Raw genomic sequence first — 11,106 nt, 5'->3', positions numbered from 1 at the left:
CCTTGTATGATGGATTCCATGGTGGTGCAAAGAAGAGTACAATTGGCCATATATCTCCTAGCACTGTATCTCCAGCAGGTAAAATCCTTAAACTACAAACTACTTTAATTATATGTGTTTGAGGGGAGGTCGGTCTCAAATCAAACAGTAGAGTTATTGTGCTCGGGGTGTTTATACTCGGTTTTATTATTGGGTTTTGTCTCCCAACTCTAAGGAGAGGCCTAATGAGTTCATGAAATTTAAGGAGAGCCTTACACCAAGGAAATGTGAGCATTTGACCCAAGGTTTGAATCCATGCCCTTTTATGGCATTAGTGGGTTATAAGACTATCACTTGGTTAGACTATATTGTATCTGGATTGTCTATGCTTAGTTTTATACCGGGGTTTATCTCCTGACTTCTTTGGTGACGAGACACTCCCTAAACTCTTTGAATCCATGGGTCTCTCTTTAGAGTCAAAAGACAAAACCTGAAGATAAATTGAGTATAGACATGCCAGACATAATACCTCTACTTTTTGAGGGACTAAAACCAACCTCCCCTCTCTCAACAATATGTATTATAGAGTAATTTAGTTAACATCTGCATATGGTGCAGCTGAGCCACCAGTTGAATCATTTTGTATAAATATTGAAGAACTCTATGAATCTTCTCATGTGGAATCCCATTTGGACATGAAGAACAATGCAGGCACTTCAATAGATAAGCAAGAATCTTTGTCCAAATACATAAGATCAATTCTCCAAATCTCTGGTGTGAATTGGGATGAACTATTGAGGAAATGGAATTTGGCAGATCAAATTCTTGATTCATCTATGTTTGATAATGTCAAATTATGGCATCACAAGTCCTGTAGTACTGATCATCATAAACTGATTTTCAGCTACATCAACGAAGTCCTTTCGGAGATGTATCGAAGTTATTTTAGATGCTCTCCATGGATATCACTTTTTGACCTGAGACCTCGACCGGCTCGGTTCTCCAAAGACATGGTTCATGAGGTGTTGAGACATGTTGATTGGGTACTCTTATCAGAGCTGCCCCAACAAACATTACAACAACTTGTTGAAAATGATTTGGCCAAATCGGGAACGTGGTTCAATCTCCGGTTCGATACAGAGGAAGTTATTATCGAGTTAGCAGACAGCATATTGCAGGATTTGGTAATAGATTCTGCAATTCAGCTTCAAATTTAAAAGCAGTGCAGCACAACATGTGTTCCATGTTACCGAGACATGATCAGCAACTTACAGCAGTTATCAGTGTGATGCGCAGCGCACATATTCAATCTATGTCCAAGAATCCCCCGATATACATAGTTTACTAGTTTAAATTAAATCCATATTACGATTATGATTCATGTTCGGAGTTTGTGACTATTCATTTCAATAATATTGTATCCTAAATTCGAACTTAAATTTTCCTTTTATAAGTACAATGTAACTTACCCTTATACGGAACACTTATTGATACCAATTTAAATGATTAATATAGTTTTTCGTGCAATTAATTTATTTGCCTTATTTTCTCTTTCTTTTATGTGTATATATTACTTTATGCCATACAAATAAGATAAAAGTTATCAAAATTATATAGCTTAATGTAAAATTTAATATCTTAATTTGAAACTTATTTTAATTTGATATCTACTTTTTTTATTATTATCTAATTTGATACTTAAACTTGTCAATTGTTATACGAGTTACTCTAAAATACTAATAATGTTAGTTTGTCTTTTCTTTTTTTAATGAGGTGATAGAAATAACTAATGTATGGCTATCAAGTGGAAAATAACAAGAAATATATATATATATATATATATATTTTAAATGGTAGACTTGTAACGTCCCCCTAACCGAGACCGTCGCCGGAGTCGAGCAGAAGACATTACAAAACTTATCTTAGCACTTAAACAGTTTTCGTAGTAAACTATCCATCTGCATCACGGTCGCTAAAAAAATCATATCTCGAGTTACGAAACTCGAAATCTAATTCTGTAAATTTTTCCTGAAACTAGACTCATATATCTACTTACTAATTTTTTTCTAGAATTTTTGGTCAGGCCAATTAGTACAGTTTATTAGAAAAATTCTCCCCTGTTTCAGGGTTCTACTACTCTGACCCTTGTGCACTACGAATCAAATTTCTTCCTGTACAGAAATCCAATGGCTATGCCATTTGTTTCAATTAAAAATAGACTCAATAAGGAATCCATACAAATAAAGTTTGAGTCCTAATTATTAATACACAATTTATGGTGAATTTCTAAAGTCAGAGCAGGGAATCTAGAAATTGTTCTAACCCTATTTCACCAAAACGTAAATATCTCATAAAATACAACTCTTTTACCTATTTTATTTCTTCCATATAAAAATAGATTCATTAAGCTTCAATTAAAAATTTTATTCATTATCTAATTCACTTTATACTATTTTTGGTATATTTTCAAAGTTGGACTACAGCTACTGTCCAAATCTGTTTTAGTATAAAATGTTGATAACTAAGTTTATAACATCTTCATTTCTTCTCTCTACAATATTTACCAACACTTCCTCTTATTACTCTTCACTAACATATCAAAACATACCATACTTTAAGTTTTTGGTAACATTTACAAAACATACCAAAATATCACTTAACAACTTAGATACTTTCAAAATGACCAAAAGACATCCTAGGTACAATGTCATTTTCCAAAAAGATAGAAACTTCACCAATTTGAGTTTGGGGATCGGCTTGTATGCTGAGTCCTTATACTTTCGTACCTAGCCTGTGCACGGAAACAAACTGTACGCTGAGAATACTCTCAGTGGTATTTCTATAAACAATAGCTTAATCAACTTTAAAACATGGTAATTCAAACACATTATTGCTATTATTCAATATCAATCAGTACTTTAATAACCTTTACTTTATTTACCCTTATTAACATAACTCGGACACTGACGGATACACGGATCCAACCCACACTCCGGGATAAGCACATAGTGCTTCATCGGAATAAATCCGAAACTTTAACATTATAGTACACAAAGTACTTCATCGGAACAAATCCGAAACTTTAACAGTAGTCGGCACATAGTGTCTCATCGACTCAATATCGGAATATCCCAATACTTCCAATTCCTATGACATGTCAACTATATCCGACTAGCCCGGCACTGTTAATAGGGTATTTAAAATCACATTCATTTCAATATGGTAAAAATACTTACCTCATTCACATTTTCATACAATATAAATATCAAATATAGCAATATAGAAATACAAACCACTAAACCACTATTTATCGAATTTAATCGATATCTTCGTTCACTTTCTCTTTTCCCTTCTTTGATGACGTATCCGGTGCTACGTTTGCTACTAACAATCATACAATTAAAAATCATCAATATATTAATTCATAAAACACATTTTCACTTTCTACCAAACTTTTACAAAAATTCCAATTTCGTCCTTTTTCCATTACTAATCTTTTTTTCTTTAACTTAAGCTTCATATTCTCTTTTAATCAACTCATTAACAATTTCTAACTCATAAAATTCATTATAAAACATAAATTTTGAGCTCTATTCAACTTAGTCCCTATTTAAACCTAACTTAGAAATTCCTTTAACTAATCACTTCTAACTTCAATTTCTATCAATTTAACCCATAAAACCTCAATTTATTCAACTAAATCAATATCTAAAAATTCTCTATTTTTCTTCATTTTAACCTCATACATGTAGAACTTTGAATTAGTCATCCATAAACATAAAAATCATAAGAAAATGAGCTAAAACAACTTACCAATCAAACTTTAGGGCCTTAATCCTCAAATTTCCCTTCTTTCTTTCTTTCTTTCTTTCTTCTTTCTTTCACGTTTGCTCTCTGTTAGTTTTTCTATCTTCTTTTTCTATTTTATCAGTTTTACGTATTATACTATTATTAACCTATAATAAATATAAAACTAACATGTGTAATAGCTATAACATAAAATATCTTATAGCTATTACACATATATACCAACTATTACACACGTTATTCAATATTAACACACACATTGCACTTAGGGTCTAATTACTAGATTAGTCCCTTTTACTTCTTTAATCTATAATTAAACTTTTATTCCTTATGCAATTTAGCCCTTTAAACTAAATTCAGGCTACTTCACTTAATTAAACACTAAATAACCATTCAACTATAATTCATAAATATTTCTAATAAATATTCATGAATAAATTTCACGGAAACAGTACTCAAGACTCAATTTTCGATACCGTAACTTTCAGTTCATTACAATTCTCTCCCCCTTAATAAATTTCGTCCTCGAAATTTACTTGAAAAGAGATGGGGGTATTGAGATCTCATCGTTTCTTCCGGTTCCCACGTAGCTTCTTCAACACTGTGACTTCGCCATAGCACTTTTACTAAAGGAATACGTTTATTACGTAATTCTTTTACCTCTCGTGCTAGAATCTGAACTGGTTCTTCTTCATACAATAAGTCAGGTCGAATCTCTACATTCTCGATCGTAATAACATGTGAAGGATCCGATCGATATCTTCTTAGCATAGAAACATGGAAGACATCGTGCATTTTCTGTAGTTCAGGAGGTAAGGCCAATCGATACGCTACTGGTCCAATTCTCTCAATAACTTCATAAGGCCCAATAAAACGAGGACTTAATTTTCCTTTTTGACCAAATCTTAGAATTTTCTTCCAAGGTGAAACCTTTAAAAATACTTTATCCCCGACTGAGTATTCAATATCCCGTCGTTTCAAATCTGCATACGATTTCTGTCTATCAAAAGCAGTTTTCAATCTTTCCCGAATTTTCTTAACTGTACTTTCCGTTTCTTGAATCAATTCAGGTCCAATCATCTTCTTCTAATTCAGTTCTGTCCAACATACGGGTGATCAGTATCTTCGTCCATACAAAGCCTCATACGGTGCCATCTGTATACTTGACTGGAAACTATTATTGTACACAAATTCGGCTAATGACAAATAATATTCTCAGTTAGACTCAAAATCAATCATACAGGCTCGAAGCATATCTTCTAAAATTTGTATTACCCGTTCAGATTGACCATCAGTCTGTGGATGAAAAGCTGTACTAAAGTGAAGTCGAGTACCGAAAGATTCATGTAATTGCTTCCAAAACCTTGACGTAAACCTTGGATCTCTGTCAGAAATTATTGATTTTGGAATACCATGTAATCTAATGATTTCCCGAACATAAACCTCAGCAAGTTTCTTTAACGACTAAATTTTCAAGTTTAAAAATTTCAAAACCTAAAATCAATTAATGGTGAAACACTTTTAGCTTTGAAAACCTAAAGCTCTACCAAATTGTTTGAAAATTCATGTAGTACTTGAAGGATTTCATCTGGTGGTTGCTTGAATATATTTTTATCCAACAGTGTTGAGAACGTCATCTTTGCCAAACCATCCGCTACCATTTTATCCTCTCTAAATGCATGTGTTAATCATATCATCCAATCTTATTGAAGTAAGTCCTTAATGGTATGTATCACTACTGAGCAACCCCGCTTCTTTCCAGTTGCTTGAATTTCTTGAATAGTTTCTTTACTATCTGTCTCAAGGATCACATTCTTCATGTGAAGACTTAATGCAACTTGGGGCCCATCCAGTATATGTTGAAAAAATAATGATCCAAAATGTTATTTACTACTATAATTAGTATATGTTTTTATCTTTATCAGTTAGTTAGTGGGTATTAAGAAAATCTTATTCTGATTTGGTTGTTTAGTTGTTAGTTTCATCTGACACCAAATCTGATCATGGGTTAGTGTTCCTAAACTTTAGCTTTTTTTAATTACCACTAGCATTATTTAAACCATGTACTCTGTTCTTTTTCATTGAGAAATAAACAGTGCATTTTCTATTCTGTCATTTACTCTTCTCTGAGCATTCTTTCTTGGTTGTTTTACCAACATTTGTGGTATCAGTAAATCAGGTTCTGATCCCAAATTGAGTGATTCATGGCGAATAGTGGAACTAACCCAGCAGCACAATCGCTAATCCCAATTTTCAAAGGTGAAAAATATCATCTTTAGAGTCTCAAGATGAAAACGATGTTCAAGTCTCAAGAACTATGAGACTTGGTGGAACATAGGTATGAAGAGCCTGACCAACGATTAAAAGAAAATTGCAAGAAGGATACAAAAGCACTAATGCTTATCCAGTCAGCACTTGAGGATGACATATTTTCTCGAATTTCAGCCGCAGACACCTTCAAACAAGTATGGGAGATTTTGAAGCAAGAATATTTAGGCGACAAAAAGGTAATAACTGTAAAATTACAAACTCTTCATCGTGATTTTGAGACTTTAATTATGAAAGACAAAGAATTAGTACAAGAATTCTTGTTTAGAGTCTTTGGGATTGTTAATCTAATGCGATCTTATGGTGAAATTTTGAGTAATGAGATTGTTGTGAGCAAGTTGTTAAGAAGCTTAACATCAAAGTTTGATCATGTTGTTGCTCCAATTGAAGAAACGAAGGACTTGTCCACTTATACTTTTTGATGAATTGATGAGTTCTTTGATAGCCTATGAAGTTAGACTTAACAGGTCTCATGAAAATTCTGAGGAAAAAGCTTTTCAAGTAAAGGAAAAATCCTCTAAAAGCAGGCATGACTTTCATGGACGTAGTCATTGTAATAACTCAAATTCTATGGTTATCGGAAAAAGTGTATTTTCGAGTCTCCGTTACTAAAAAATGGATCCGTAAATAATTATAAAAAATATTTAAAAAGTTAATTGAGTGGTTAATTAGAGTTTAATTAAGTGAATTTAGCTTAATTAAGGAGAATTGATAAAATGATTAAATTGAATAAAGTGTGAAAATTTAATTATAGATTAATAAAAAAAAAGGGGACCAAAATGGGAAATATGCCATTTAATATAGTTGAGGCGGCAATTAGATTGAAAAATCTAAGATTTTTCTTAGATTTTATATATATTAAATATTAATTATTATTAATATTATTTATGAAATAAATTAAAATAGTGACTAATGTGTGGTAATTATAAAATACATGTGTAACAAATTGAATACATAAATTTGTAATATGTATATTTAATTATTAGTAGATATTTATTATTTATAAATGATATTTATTAATTAAATAATTATATTATAATATTTTCATGAAATAAATAAATACAAATAAGACAAATGTATGGTGCATATGGTGACATGTGTAATACTAATATACATGCAATTGTAAAATACATGTATATTTACTTATATAATAAGTATATTATTAAGTTATTATATATATAAAAGAAAAGAAAAACAAGTGTATAAAAATAATTAGTACAAATGTTAAATAAATATTTGTTATTAAATAGATTTTTATTATAGTTATTATAGTTATTATATATATATAACAAAACAAAAAGAAAGAAGAGAAATAGAAACAGAAAGCCAAATGAAACAGAGAGAAGGGGAAGGAAAGAAAAGAAAGAAAGGGAGAAAAGGAAAAATTGGGATTTCAAGGTTTGGAAGTCTAATAGGTAAGTCAATTTAGCCCTTTTTACTTAATTTTGATGTTTTAGAAGCTTTGGAACAAGATTTTGATAAAATTAAGTTGATATTTTGAAAGTTATTAGATTTCTAGATGATGTTCATGTTGAGTAAAGTGATGAAATAAGGGTTTAATTGATAGAAATTCAAGTTAGAAATGAAATAAGGATCGAATTGTAAAGTAATTAATAAGTTTTATATTGAAGGGCTAATTTTTAAAGTTATTATAGATGAGTGCTGGAAGCATATGATGAATAAACATAGAATTGAAGCTTTAATTTTGATATAAGATAATTTTATTAAATAAAATTGACGGAAATTGATTTTAGGACCTAATTGTGAAAATATTTGGAATTAAAGTCTAGTGCCGAAATTATGATTTCCAAAAGTTGTAAAGTAGTTTAAGGTGATAGAATAAAGTGTTAATTGAGAAAAATCAGCTCAATTGAGAGACTAATTGAGTAGGGATGAAATTATTATTTATTAAAGTTCGGGGGAAGAATGGTAATAAACAACTTGCACTAAAACAATATTGGACAGTAGCAGTAGACTAACTTTAAAAAATCACCATAAATTGTATAAATCGAATTAGAAGATGAAAAAAAATATGAAATTAAATATTATTGAGTCTAGTTTCTCATAGAGAAACAGTGTAAGAAATGGATTTGTAAATCATGAGATATAATGAATTTTGTGAGACAATATCAGAATGAATTTGGGTTCCCCTGTTCTAACTTTGGAAAATCATCAAAAATTGGATAAAAATAATTAGGGGCTTAAATTTATATGTTTAGAATTATAAATGAGTCTATTTTCAATAGAAATAAACATGAATATCATTTGAATTCTGTACGAGAAGATAATTAATTTTTAAGTGAAGAAGTGTCAGAACTGTTAGATAACAGAATAAGGGTAACTTTAAAAAATAAATTGTACTTATTGACTAAACCAAAAATTATGAAAATTTTATGGTAAGAAGATATATGAGTATAGTTTCATGGAAAATTAGTGGATCTTAATTTGGAGTTCTATAGCTCCAGATATAAATAATTTAGTGACTACGACACAAATGGACAGCTTGAATATCATAAAGTAATAATAAAATTATAGATGATGTTACTTACAAGTGTTATATACATTAAGGATGTGGAATGGAGAGGAGAGGAAAATATATATATGAATATTCAGTTAGCATGGCTAATGACTTTAAGGGGCAATTTTGTAAAAATGTAAAAAATGACTAAATTGAAGGGAATGAATTTGCTCCAGATATAAATAATTTAGTGACTACGACACAAATGGACAGCTTGAATATTCATAAAAGTAAATAATAAAAATTATAGATGATGTTACTTACAAGTGTGTTATATACATTAAGGATGTGGAATGGAGAGGAGGAGGAGGAAAATATATATATGAATATTCAGTTAGCATGGCTAATTTGCATGTTTTAAGCTCATGGACTAAATTGAATAAAAGTAAAACTTTAAGGGGCAATTTTGTAAAAATGTAAAAAATGACTAAATTGAAGGGAATGAATTGTTTTATTATCTAAATTAATAAAATGAATGAAATTATCAATTTAAGGTTGGGTGAAATTTGGGAAATTGGTAAATTACCAATATGCCCCTAAAACTTGGTATTTTTGCAATTTAGTCAGGTAGGTTCGTATATTTTGAATGAGCATGTAAATATGATAATTTAAATATTGTATCGTATTTTATATGATATTTGAATTGAATATATGAAAAGGATATTACATGAAACATGAAAATGAATACTAAATAATATAAATTAATTGAAATTATTCTGAAAATCTCGGTAATGCCTTGTATCCTATCCCGGTCTCAGGTACGGGTATGGGGTATTACAGTCATGGTGGTGGCAGAGGTAGAGTCCAGTATAGAAAACCTTACAAAAGTTCAATTCAGTGCAGATACTATAGCAAAATGGAACACAAAGAAGCTGATTGTTGGGCCAAACAAAGAGAAGAATAGAAGCAGACTTATTTTATTGAGAATGTAGAAGAGGAAACCTTATTGTTCATGGTTCGTTCTCCAATTCAATATGACAACAATAGCAACGATGTATAGTTTTTAGATAGTGATTGCTCTAATCATATGTTTGAAAACAAATCATTATTCAAAGAGCTTGACGGATCACAAAAAAGTGAAGTCCGACTTGGAGACAACAAGCAGATGAAAGTTGAAGGAAAAGGTACAGTTGCCATTAAAACCATGCAAGGCAATGTCAAACTTCTTTTTAATGTGCAATTTGTGCCTCGTTTAGCTCATAACTTATTGAGCATTAGACAGTTAATGACTAGTGGGTATTCTATTGTGTTTGATGGTGATTCATGTGCTATTCGTGATAAAAAAATCTTGTTAGATCACAGAGACCGTCCATATAACTCAAAATAGGATGTTTCCTCTTGATGTCTCAAATGTAGTGAATAATGCCTTAATTGCTAGGAGGGATAATGAGGCTAATTTGTGGCATTTACGTTATGGACATTTGCATCTGAATGACTTGAAACTTCCTAAAAAAAAAGGAAATGGTTTTTGGCTTACCGAACATTGGTGAACTTGATTTTTGTGAAGGGTGTGTTTATGGGAAGCAGAATAGGAAGTCATTTCCCATTGGAAAATCTTGGAGGGCATCTAATTGTCTTGAACTAGTGCGTACTGACTTATGTGGAGCTATGAAAACAGAGTCACTTGGTGGCAATCGCTATTTTTTGTTGTTTACAAATGACTACAACCGCATGAGTTAGGTGTATTTTTTAAAATTCAAGTCTGAAACCTTTGAGAATTTCAAGAAATTTAAGGCGTTGGTGGAGAAGCAAAGTGGGAGAAGCATAAAAGCACTTTGAAGTGATCGTGGTGGTAAATTTTTATCTAATGATTTTAATGTTTTTTGTGATACGAATGGGATTCGCAGGGAACTTACAGCACCATACACACCAGAACAGAATGGAGTTGTGGAACGAAAAAATCGTACTGTTGCAGAAATGGGTAGAAGCTTGTTGAAAGCAAAAAACCTCCCAGATTAGTTTTGGGAGAAGCTATTGCAATAGCAGTGTACCTTTTGAACATCTCGCCAACAAGGGCTATTCTTAATTAGACACGTTTTGGAGCTTGGATGGGTAAGAAACCTTGGGTAAGCCACTTAAAAGTCTTTGGTTGTATAGTGTATGCTTTAGTTACTTCTCGATCTAAACTTGATGAAAAATCCCAAAAATGTATTTTCATTGGCTATAGTTCTCAATCTAAAGCATATCGTTTATATAATCTAAGTGGCAAAATGATAATTACCAGTAGATTTTGAAGTTGAACAGCTTGCAAATTCAGTTCCTTCTTTCACCTGTAAATTCAGCTCTTTCCTCTTCTAATGCTACTACAAGTTCTAGTTCTAATTCTATTGCAACCCATGCCTCCAACAGTAGTAGCGAAAGTGAAACACCACCAAAAAGGTTCAGGTCTCTTAGAGAAATTAATGCGTCATGTGACTTCGCCTTGTTGGTCACTGACCCAACTTCTTTTGAAGAAGCTGCAAAACAACGTAAAT

At 31.3% G+C, this 11,106-nt stretch overlaps 1 long non-coding RNA gene across 1 annotated transcript; it reads left to right on the top strand.

Annotated features, from left to right (window-relative positions):
- Positions 1 to 9,428: 9,428 nt before the first annotated feature.
- LOC121204655 (uncharacterized) lies at positions 9,429 to 10,829 on the top strand. Its single transcript, XR_005899856.1, has 2 exons — positions 9,429 to 9,756; positions 10,480 to 10,829. It is a non-coding gene; the product is annotated as an uncharacterized lncRNA (long non-coding RNA).
- The last annotated feature ends 277 nt before the right edge of the window (positions 10,830 to 11,106 follow it).

Source organism: Gossypium hirsutum, chromosome A08, assembly GCF_007990345.1.
Source record: "Gossypium hirsutum isolate 1008001.06 chromosome A08, Gossypium_hirsutum_v2.1, whole genome shotgun sequence".
NCBI classification, from domain to species: Eukaryota; Viridiplantae; Streptophyta; class Magnoliopsida; order Malvales; family Malvaceae; genus Gossypium; species Gossypium hirsutum.
This window is presented reverse-complemented; position numbering and strand designations above follow the sequence as displayed.